Source organism: Urtica dioica, chromosome 3, assembly GCF_054948205.1.
Source record: "Urtica dioica subsp. dioica isolate 48M chromosome 3, U.dioica_male_clone48M_v1_H2, whole genome shotgun sequence".
NCBI classification, from domain to species: domain Eukaryota; kingdom Viridiplantae; phylum Streptophyta; class Magnoliopsida; order Rosales; family Urticaceae; genus Urtica; species Urtica dioica.
Window position 1 is genome coordinate 12,798,673 of NC_142758.1, and position 9,208 is coordinate 12,807,880.

Below are 9,208 nucleotides of genomic sequence, written 5' to 3' on the forward strand. Positions count from 1 at the left end.
AGGCTCGAATCGAGGAACAATTAAAGGCTCGACTCGAGGAACCGTTCAAGGCTCGACTCAAGGAGATTGTCTCAAGGCTCGACTCGAGGAGCGAAGCTCGACTCGAGGAGTCAGGAGTTTGGGCGAGGGCTTGAAGATTTGCCGCTCTTCAGGACCTCCGGCCTGACCATCGGCCCTTTGAGCGACGTGCCTTCTTGGCGTCTCAGGTTTTCCGAAAACGACCGACAACATTAGCCCCCCAAGTTCGTCTTTCGGGAGGCGTCCCAGCGATGAACTTTTTGTTCTTCTAGTTGGGTGTTTGAGGAAAATGTTTCCCGTACCTTGTGGCCCCGAGGAAAGTTTTTTCCTCTTCTCGTTTTTCTTTCTTTTTTTTTTTTTTTTTTTTTTTTTTTAGGGGGTGGCCGCGCGGCGCGCGCCCTGGACGGCGCGGCGCGCGGTCTGCGCTGCACGACCCGCGCGGCGCGCCCCGTGCGCGGGGCTGGGTCGCTTCGCGCGGGAGAACTCCGACTTTTTGGAGTTTCTACTCCGATTTTGCTCCTTGTGGGAGTAGGATTTCGACTCCTACCCCCCTAGAAGTCTATAAATAGACCTCCCCCCTTCCCTTTACTCCTCACATTATTTTTTCTCTTTTCTTACGCTTGTTTTCTTCTTTTACGTTTGAATTATGGGTGTCCCTCCCCTTTTCTCAGCTGAGAGTCCCGAGATTGATTTCTCTCTCTTGTTTCAGGGTTCTGAACACGCAGAGGATGATCTTTTCGCGGGATTAAGGGAAGTTCCTCTGCACGTGGAAGAAAATCCAAGCGGAGTAGAGCAGTGGTTGGAGGAAGGCGAGCTGGGTGCGACCGTGCCCGCTGCTCAGCCTCTCGAAGAGTGCGCGCCAACTGGGCGCGGTACATTCGGGGAGTTTGATCGTCCCGCGTCCGGGGAGCCTGCCCCTCGCCTCGTGATCAACTTAGTTGGCGGGGGGGTCCGTGACAAAGTTCGCCTCGACGCGCCGCAGTCCGACTTGGGCTTTCAAGGCGCGCCGGGAGATGTTACGGACGCGGATGCGGTGACTCCGCTAGAGTCGGTTCTCGACGAGATAGACTGCGTGGACGACTTTGGTCCCGAGTCTGAAGATCCCGGAGGTGAGTCAGAGACATGTCCGGGGGCCGAAGGCCTCGCGTCGGAGTGTCCCGAGGTACCGTCGGCAGCTGCCGCGGTCGTGTCGGAGGGCGGGGATCCTTCCGTGGAGCCAGGGGATTCTCAGCCCGAGACCCCTGACGCGGAGGCGTTGGTATCGGCGAGGTCGCTTGCTAGGACGGAGTGGTATCCCGAGGAGGGCCTTGCTGCTCCCGAGGACTTCGATTGTTCGGGGGTCGATGCTTCGAGCACGCTTACCTACCGGACATTCGTCGGTCTCCGGGAGGCTTTTGCCATTCCGTCATCCGTGGCGCTTCTCCGTCCTTTAAAGGACGACCGTCCTTTCCGGCCTCGTCGTGGTTTCGCCGCAGTTTCAGTTGCGAGTCTTAACTGCGGGTTGCGGCTGCCGTTTCAACCCATCGTTCAGCAGCTTCTCGCCCGTCTGGGGGTGCACGCATGTCAGATGAGCCCGGCATTCTACCGCATAGTGGCGATGTGCCATATGGAGTGGCATTGCCAGACCGAGCGGGTGATGACCGTAAGTGATTTTCGCAATCTCATCGCGGTCTTCCCTGCGCCCGGGCAACCCAGTTTCTTTGTGGCCCGCGATCGACGGAATACTAAGCTGATCATCGATTCAGAGAAGTACAATCGACGACCGTGGGTGTGGGTCTCGGCGGAGGCTTTTGGTGACGCCCCGCTCCGGTTCGGCCCCTTGTCCGAGTTTCCTGCTAACGAGGGGGCCGATGATCTCGACTTTGTGAAGGAGATCCGGGGAATGTCGGAGGCTCGGAAAGCCGTTGAACGATTTCGTTCTCCTGAGCTGATGGCTTCCACTGGGTGGTTCCCGCCGTTTCCTCAGCGGACCGAGGGTACCCCAAGTGCCGCATCATCTCTCTCGAGCGGCGATCCTCAAGGTATGTTGACGTTTCGTATTTTTGCTTTTGTTTTTAGCTCAAGGTTTTGACTTTGTCGCTTTTGCAGTCTCCTCGGCTAGGGCGAGGGCTCGGGCTCGTCTAGCGAAGGCTTCCCGGGACCCGAAGTCGTTGGCGGCGGTTCGTCGTCGGATTGCTGCGCGGGTTGGTCGGGAGAAACTCGATACCGATCACCGGGCGGAGAGCGGTCCTCGCGCCTCTTTGAAGCGACCTTCCTCCTCGGCCTTGCCAGACACGTCTTCGGACTCTAAGCGCGTGAATTCGATGGTCGACGTGGAGGCCGCGGAGGTTAGGGGGGAATGTTCCCTGGGCCTTGCTCAATCTTCGATGAAGATGTGGAAGAGCGTTGTGGCCAGCAGTGACGTAGAGTTTTTTCGTCACGGCGTTTCCGATGCACAGAGAGTGAGTTTCCCTAGCCTCGCTTGCGATGAATCTGTCTTTTGCTAAACTGTCTTTTTGCCTTCTCAGGTGCTTACTCGAGCGACCCGGGGCGAGAAGATCCTTCACGACCTCATCAGGCGGATGAGTCGCGCCCAGGAGGAGCTTGCTCAAGCGAAGTCTCAGCTGGCCCACGCCGAGCGAGGTTCTCACTCAAAGGCGGAGTTTGCGAGTCTCCGCGAGCAGCTTCAGGAGGCTCGCGTGGAACTGGGAGTTACCCGCGGCAAGTGCGACCGCGCTCAGGCGGCGGTGGCGAAGATGGCTGAGGAGCTAACGACGGAACGTCAAGCCCTTGAAGTGGCGACTCGATCGACGGAGGTCTTCCGGAGCGAAGCGCGGGACCTTCGACGTCAGTTGGAATCGCGCACGGAAGAAGTTGGCATTCTTCAGGGCCAGCTTACATCGAGTGAGGCTGCCCGTGTTCGTGCGGAGCGTAAGCGCGACTCCTTGGCGGAGGAGGTGGTTCGGGTCACCGAGGAGAAAGCCGCGGCGGAGCAGCTTGCGTCCGACCTTCAGGACGACTTTGATGTCGGAGTCGAGGAGGCAAGGCATGCAGCGGCGGTGGAGTGTCGGGACGCCACGGCTGCCGAGAATGTTTCTCGGGGGGTCACCTTCGACTTCTTCGACTCGCTTTTCCCACCACTCGACGGGGCCGACCCTGTGGGCGACGATCCCGCCGAGTGACCGTTTTCTTTCCTTATTTTTCCTGCGCAAATGTTTTAGCGCGTGCTTTTTAGGTTTTTCCGTTCAGCGCATTTGTCTTAGCGCTTGCTTACTAGGATATTTCCCTTTAGCGCACTTGTCTTAGCGCATCCTTTCTAGGTTTTGAGGCAGTTGCCCCTTTCTTTTATGAGGAGTTATTCATTTATTTTTATGAATGTTTTCGCACATTTATCTTCTATGGCATGCATGGATGGTCACTTGTTTGTGTCAATGATTTTGTCCATCCTTTTATCTCAGCAGGATACTTTTTCAAACACGCCAGTCACTTGGATGGTTTGCGTTCTTAAGTATTTTCAACTGCGAGTCAGCCATGCTACGTAGGTGTGTTACGTGCGCCGGATTGCGCCACGTGGGCGTCTCAAATCGCGCCATGTAGGCATCTTGGGTTGCGCCATGTAAGCGACTTACGTGCGCCATGTAGGCGTCTTACGGGTTGCGCCTTTACGCGACTTACGTGCGCCATGTAGGCGTCTTAGGTTGCGCCATGTAGGCGTCTTACGAGCTGCGCCTTTACGCGACTTACGTGCGCCATGTAGGCGTCTTAGGTTGCGCCATGTAGGCGTCTTACGGGTTGCGCCTTTACGCGACTTACGTGCGCCATGTAGGCGTCTTAGGTTGCGCATGTAGGCGTCTTACGGGCTGCGCCTTTACGCGACTTACGTGCGCCATGTAGGCGTCTTAGGTTGCGCCATGTAGGCGTCTTACGGGTTGCGCCTTTACGCGACTTACGTGCGCCATGTAGGCGTCTTAGGTTGCGCCATGTAGGCGTCTTACGGGCTGCGCCTTTACGCGACTTACGTGCGCCATGTAGGCGTCTTAGGTTGCGCCATGTAGGCGTCTTACGGGTTGCGCCTTTACGCGACTTACGTGCGCCATGTAGGCGTCTTAGGTTGCGCCATGTAGGCGTCTTACGGGCTGCGCCTTTACGCGACTTACGTGCGCCATGTAGGCGTCTTAGGTTGCGCCATGTAGGCGTCTTACGGGCTGCGCCTTTACGCGACTTACGTGCGCCATGTAGGCGTCTTAGGTTGCGCCATGTAGGCGTCTTACGGGCTGCGCCTTTACGCGACTTACGTGCGCCATGTAGGCGTCTTAGGTTGCGCCATGTAGGCGTCTTACGGGCTGCGCCTTTACGCGACTTACGTGCGCCATGTAGGCGTCTTAGGTTGCGCCATGTAGGCGTCTTACGGGCTGCGCCTTTACGCGACTTACGTGCGCCATGTAGGCGTCTTAGGTTGCGCCATGTAGGCGTCTCACGGGCTGCGCCTTTACGCGACTTACGTGCGCCATGTAGGCGTCTTAGGTTGCGCCATGTAGGCGTCTCACGGGCTGCGCCTTTACGCGACTTACGTGCGCCATGTAGGCGTCTTAGGTTGCGCCATGTAGGCGTCTTACGGGCTGCGCCTTTACGCGACTTACGTGCGCCATGTAGGCGTCTTAGGTTGCGCCATGTAGGCGTCTTACGGGCTGCGCCTTTACGCGACTTACGTGCGCCATGTAGGCGTCTTAGGTTGCGTCATGTAGGCGTCTTACGGGCTGCGCCTTTACGCGACTTACGTGCGCCATGTAGGCGTCTTAGGTTGCGCCATGTAGGCGTCTTACGGGCTGCGCCTTTACGCGACTTACGTGCGCCATGTAGGCGTCTTAGGTTTTTTGGCGGAGCGTGTTCTTTTGAGAGTTTCCTTACCATAGCTAGCCCCCTAAGTTTTTTGGGTTATAAGTTAAATGTTGATAACCAGAAAACTTGCATAAAACGAAATTGAAATGGAAAACTTGAGTTTTATTACTTTTGCGAAAAAAAACTTGCGAGAAAATTTAAATCCTAAAACATTGGCTCGTAGGCCTTATTTGAAAATGGAAATAAAAGCGATAAAAAGGCGGGGGACGCTAGCTACTGATAGTACTGCCTCAAGTGCTCCGCGTTCCACGGGTGGCGAATCGGAGTCCCGTCCGTGTGCTCGATGTAATATGTCCCGTCGTGAATGACTTTGCGGACTCTGTAAGGGCCTTCCCAGTTTGGGCCTAGGACGCCGGCGCCTTGGACTTGTGTGTTTTGGAACACTCGTCTGAGGACAAGGCTTCCGACGGCAAAGGTTCGCCTTTTGATTTTGGAGTTGTAGTATATTTCGACCTTGCGTTTCTGTGCGGCGAGGCGTCGGAATGCTTCCGCCCTCTTTTCGTCGATCAGGTCCAACTCAAGGCGCATGGCCTCGTTGTTTTCCGCTTCGTCGAACGTGTCGACTCGGAACGTGGGTATCTCGGTTTCAATTGGAACCACAGCCTCGACCCCATATGCAAGGGAGAATGGCGTCTCGCCGGTGGCGTTTCGCGCGGTTGTCCTATACGCCCATAGGACGAATGGTAATTCATCGGCCCAGGCGCCTTTCTTGTCTTCGAGCTTCTTTTTCAGGTTGCTCTTGATAGTCTTGTTGACTGCCTCGACTTGGCCGTTGGCCTGAGGATGTCGCGGCGAGGAGAAGGTCTTGCTGATCTTCAGTTGATCGCAGATATCTCTTATTCGCGCGTTGTCAAATTGTGCCCCGTTGTCGGTCACAATCGAGGCGGGGATACCGTGCCTGCATATGATGTTTTTCCAGATGAAGTTCGTCGTGTTTGCTTCAGTTATTCTGGCAAGCGGCTCGGCCTCTACCCACTTAGTGAAGTAGTCGATGGCGATAATGGCGTACTCGTATTGCCTTGGCGCTCTAGGGAGCTTGCCAATGATGTCCACGCCCCACTTAGCAAAGGGACGTGGGACAACGATGCTGCTTAACGGGGTCGGGGGCTGTCGCGGAATTTCCGCGAAGCGCTGGCATTTATCGCAACGCCTTGCCCATTCGCAAGCATCTCGCTTCATGGAAGGCCAGAAATAGCCTTGCTTAAGCGCTTTGAGCGCAAGGGAAGTTCCAGCGGCGTGGTTTCCGCAGATGCCCTCATGGATTTCGCGGAGGACCTTGGTCGACTCAACGCTATCGAGGCATCGGAGCAGCGGTGTAGAGTAACCGCGCTTATAGAGCGTGCCCTCACGGAGCGTGTATTTGGATGCTAAGGCCCTCAGTTTATCGGCTTCCTTGCGGTCTTCGGGGAGTTCCCCTCTTCGCAAAAACTCGACAATTGAGTCCATCCAAGTGGGCTGAGATGCCACTTCTATGGTCCCGACTTCGTCTCGGGAGACGGATGGTCGTGGGAGAGATTCAATGGGCACAGTCCCCAATCCGTCTTCGTCGATGCCAGATCCGAGGCGAGCAAGCGCATCAGCCTCCGAATTTTGTTCTCTCGGGATTTGGTGAATCTCGAACCAAGAGAAGGCCTCGAGTTTGGAGTTCGTCTTAGCCAGGTATGCAACCATGTTGGGCTCCTTGGCGATGTAATCTCCCTTAACCTGGTTTACGATCAACTGCGAGTCGCAGTGTATTCGCAGGTTATGGGAGCCGAGCTTCTGTGCTAGCTCTATCCCTACAATGAGCGCTTCGTATTCAGCTTCATTGTTGGAGGCTTGGAAGCCGTAGTGGAGGGCATATCGCAGCTTTTCCCCATCGGGGTTAATTAGGATTATTCCGGCGCCAGCCCCCCGAGCATTAGATGCTCCGTCTACGTATAACTCCCAGAGGGGACCCGTTGGGTCTACCTTCCTTTTCCGAGTTAGCTCGCAATCGTTTAAGTCAGTTTCCGCTCTTCCCATATCGGGAGCGTAGGAGAATTCTGCCACGAAGTCGGCTAAGGCCTGCCCCTTTATAGCCGTTCTTGGGTGGAACTCAATCCCGTACTCGCTCAATTCTTGGGACCAGATCGCCATACGAGTCGATGTTCCCTTTTGAAGAGCTTTACCGATCGGATGCTCAGTTCGCACCGCAATTGGGTGAGCTTGGAAGTACGGTCGTAGCTTCTTAGCTGCCGTTACGAGAGCCAGAGAAAGTTTCTCAATCTCGGTATAGCGTGTTTCCGCGTCGAGTAAGGCTTTGCTTACGTAGTAGATTGGCCATTGGACCTTGTTCTCCTCGCGGACAAGGACGGCGCTTACAGCTCTTTCAGAGACGGCGAGATACACGTACAGCGTCTCGCCCTCTTTCGGTTTAGAGAGGAATTGTGGGGACCCAAAGTAAGCCTTCATTTCTTGGAAGGCACTTTCGCATTCGTCCGTCCACTCAAAGCCGTCCGTCTTCTTTAGAGCTTTGAAGAACGGTTGACACTTGTCGGTGGCTTTAGATACGAAGCGTGTCAGAGCGGCAATCCGACCGGTCAGGCTTTGCACTTCTTTGACTCGTCTTGGCGACTTCATTTCAAGGAGTGCCTTGATTTTTTCCGGGTTCGCTTCTATGCCTCGTCGGCTGACGATATAACCGAGGAACTTTCCGGATTCAACCCCGAATACGCATTTGTTGGGGTTGAGCTTCATTTTATATCGGCGGAGGATTGTGAACATCTCCCTAAGGTCGCGTACGTGATTAGTTGCCAGTAGGCTTTTAACGAGCATGTCGTCCACGTACACTTCCATCGTCTTGCCGATTTGATCGGCGAAGATCCGATTTACCAAGCGTTGGTATGTCGCTCCCGCGTTCTTGAGGCCGAAAGGCATGACCTTGTAACAGTAGAGACCTCGATCAGTGACAAAGGTTGTCTTAATTTGATCGGGCTCGTGCATCCGAATTTGGTTGTAGCCTGAATAGGCGTCCATGAAGCTTAGGAGTTCATGGCCGGCCGTGGCGTCCACCAGTTGTTCGATGCGCGGGAGTGGAAAGCAATCCTTAGGGCAGGCTTTGTTAAGATCTTTGTAGTCTATACAAATTCGCCACTTCCCGTTGGGCTTTTTTACCATTACCACGTTGGCGACCCACTTGGGGTACTTAGCCTCTCGAATGAAGTTTGCGGTGAGGAGTTTCTCGACCTCTTCATTTATGGCCAGGTATCGTTCTGGGTTGAACGTTCGTCTAGCCTGCACTTTTTCGGCGACCTTTGGGTCGTCGTTTAGTCGGTGCACTATTACCTCGGGATCGATTCCGGGCATGTCCGCATGAGTCCATGCAAAAACATCCTTGAACTCCCTAAGGAAGGCGGTAAGCTGAGTTTTGATGGCGAGTGGAAGTCGGGTGCCGATTTTTACAACTTGATCAGGCTTCGACTCGTCCAGGACGATTGGCACAAGATCATCGGAGGTTTCCACTTTAAGTCTTTCGATTTCATCACGGGGGTCAAGTTCTCCGAACTTCCTTGCATCCCTTAGGTTGCATGGGTAATCGTCTTCCAGTTGGAAGATTGTGTTGACCGCTTTTCCCGCGGACTTGCCATCAACTCCTTGCACGTAGCATATTCTGGCTTGGGATTGGTCTCCAGCCATGATGCCAATTCCCCCTTCGGTGGGGAACTTCACCAGTAGGTGATACGTGGAAGTGATTGCCCTCAGCCGGTTCAACGTGGGTCGCCCAATGATTAAGTTGTAAGGCGACTCTTGATCGACCACTAGGAATGGGACCATGTGAACGGCTTCAATTCCTCCAGGGGTTCCAAAGGTGACCGGCAGGTCGATGATGCCCTCAGTCATAACCTTTTCCCCAGTGAACCCAAACAATGGCGTTTGGGTCGGAGTCGGGCGCAGCCCCCCGAGTTTCATGCGCTCTAGGGTGGACTTGAAAATTATGTCGGCAGCGCTGCCGTTATCAATGAGAACCCTTTTCACCAAGTTATTGGCCACTTGGGCTTTGAGCACGATCGCGTCATTGTGCGGATGCACAACTCGCTTGGCCTCTTCATTGGTGAAATACATCGTCTCGTGAGGCACGGACGGAGGTTCTTCATATGTGAAGTTGACGTGCATAGCAGCGTCTTCCTGAGACACGGCCCTAAGGAATTTCTTCCGTTGACGGGCTGAATCCCCATCCTGTGGACCTCCCAGTATGGTGGTTACCACGTGCAGTTGTGGGTTGGCGTTGGCAGTAGCCGGGGTTTGGTTGGCAGAGGCGGCTGCTCCTCCTCCTTGACCAGACTGCTGTCTG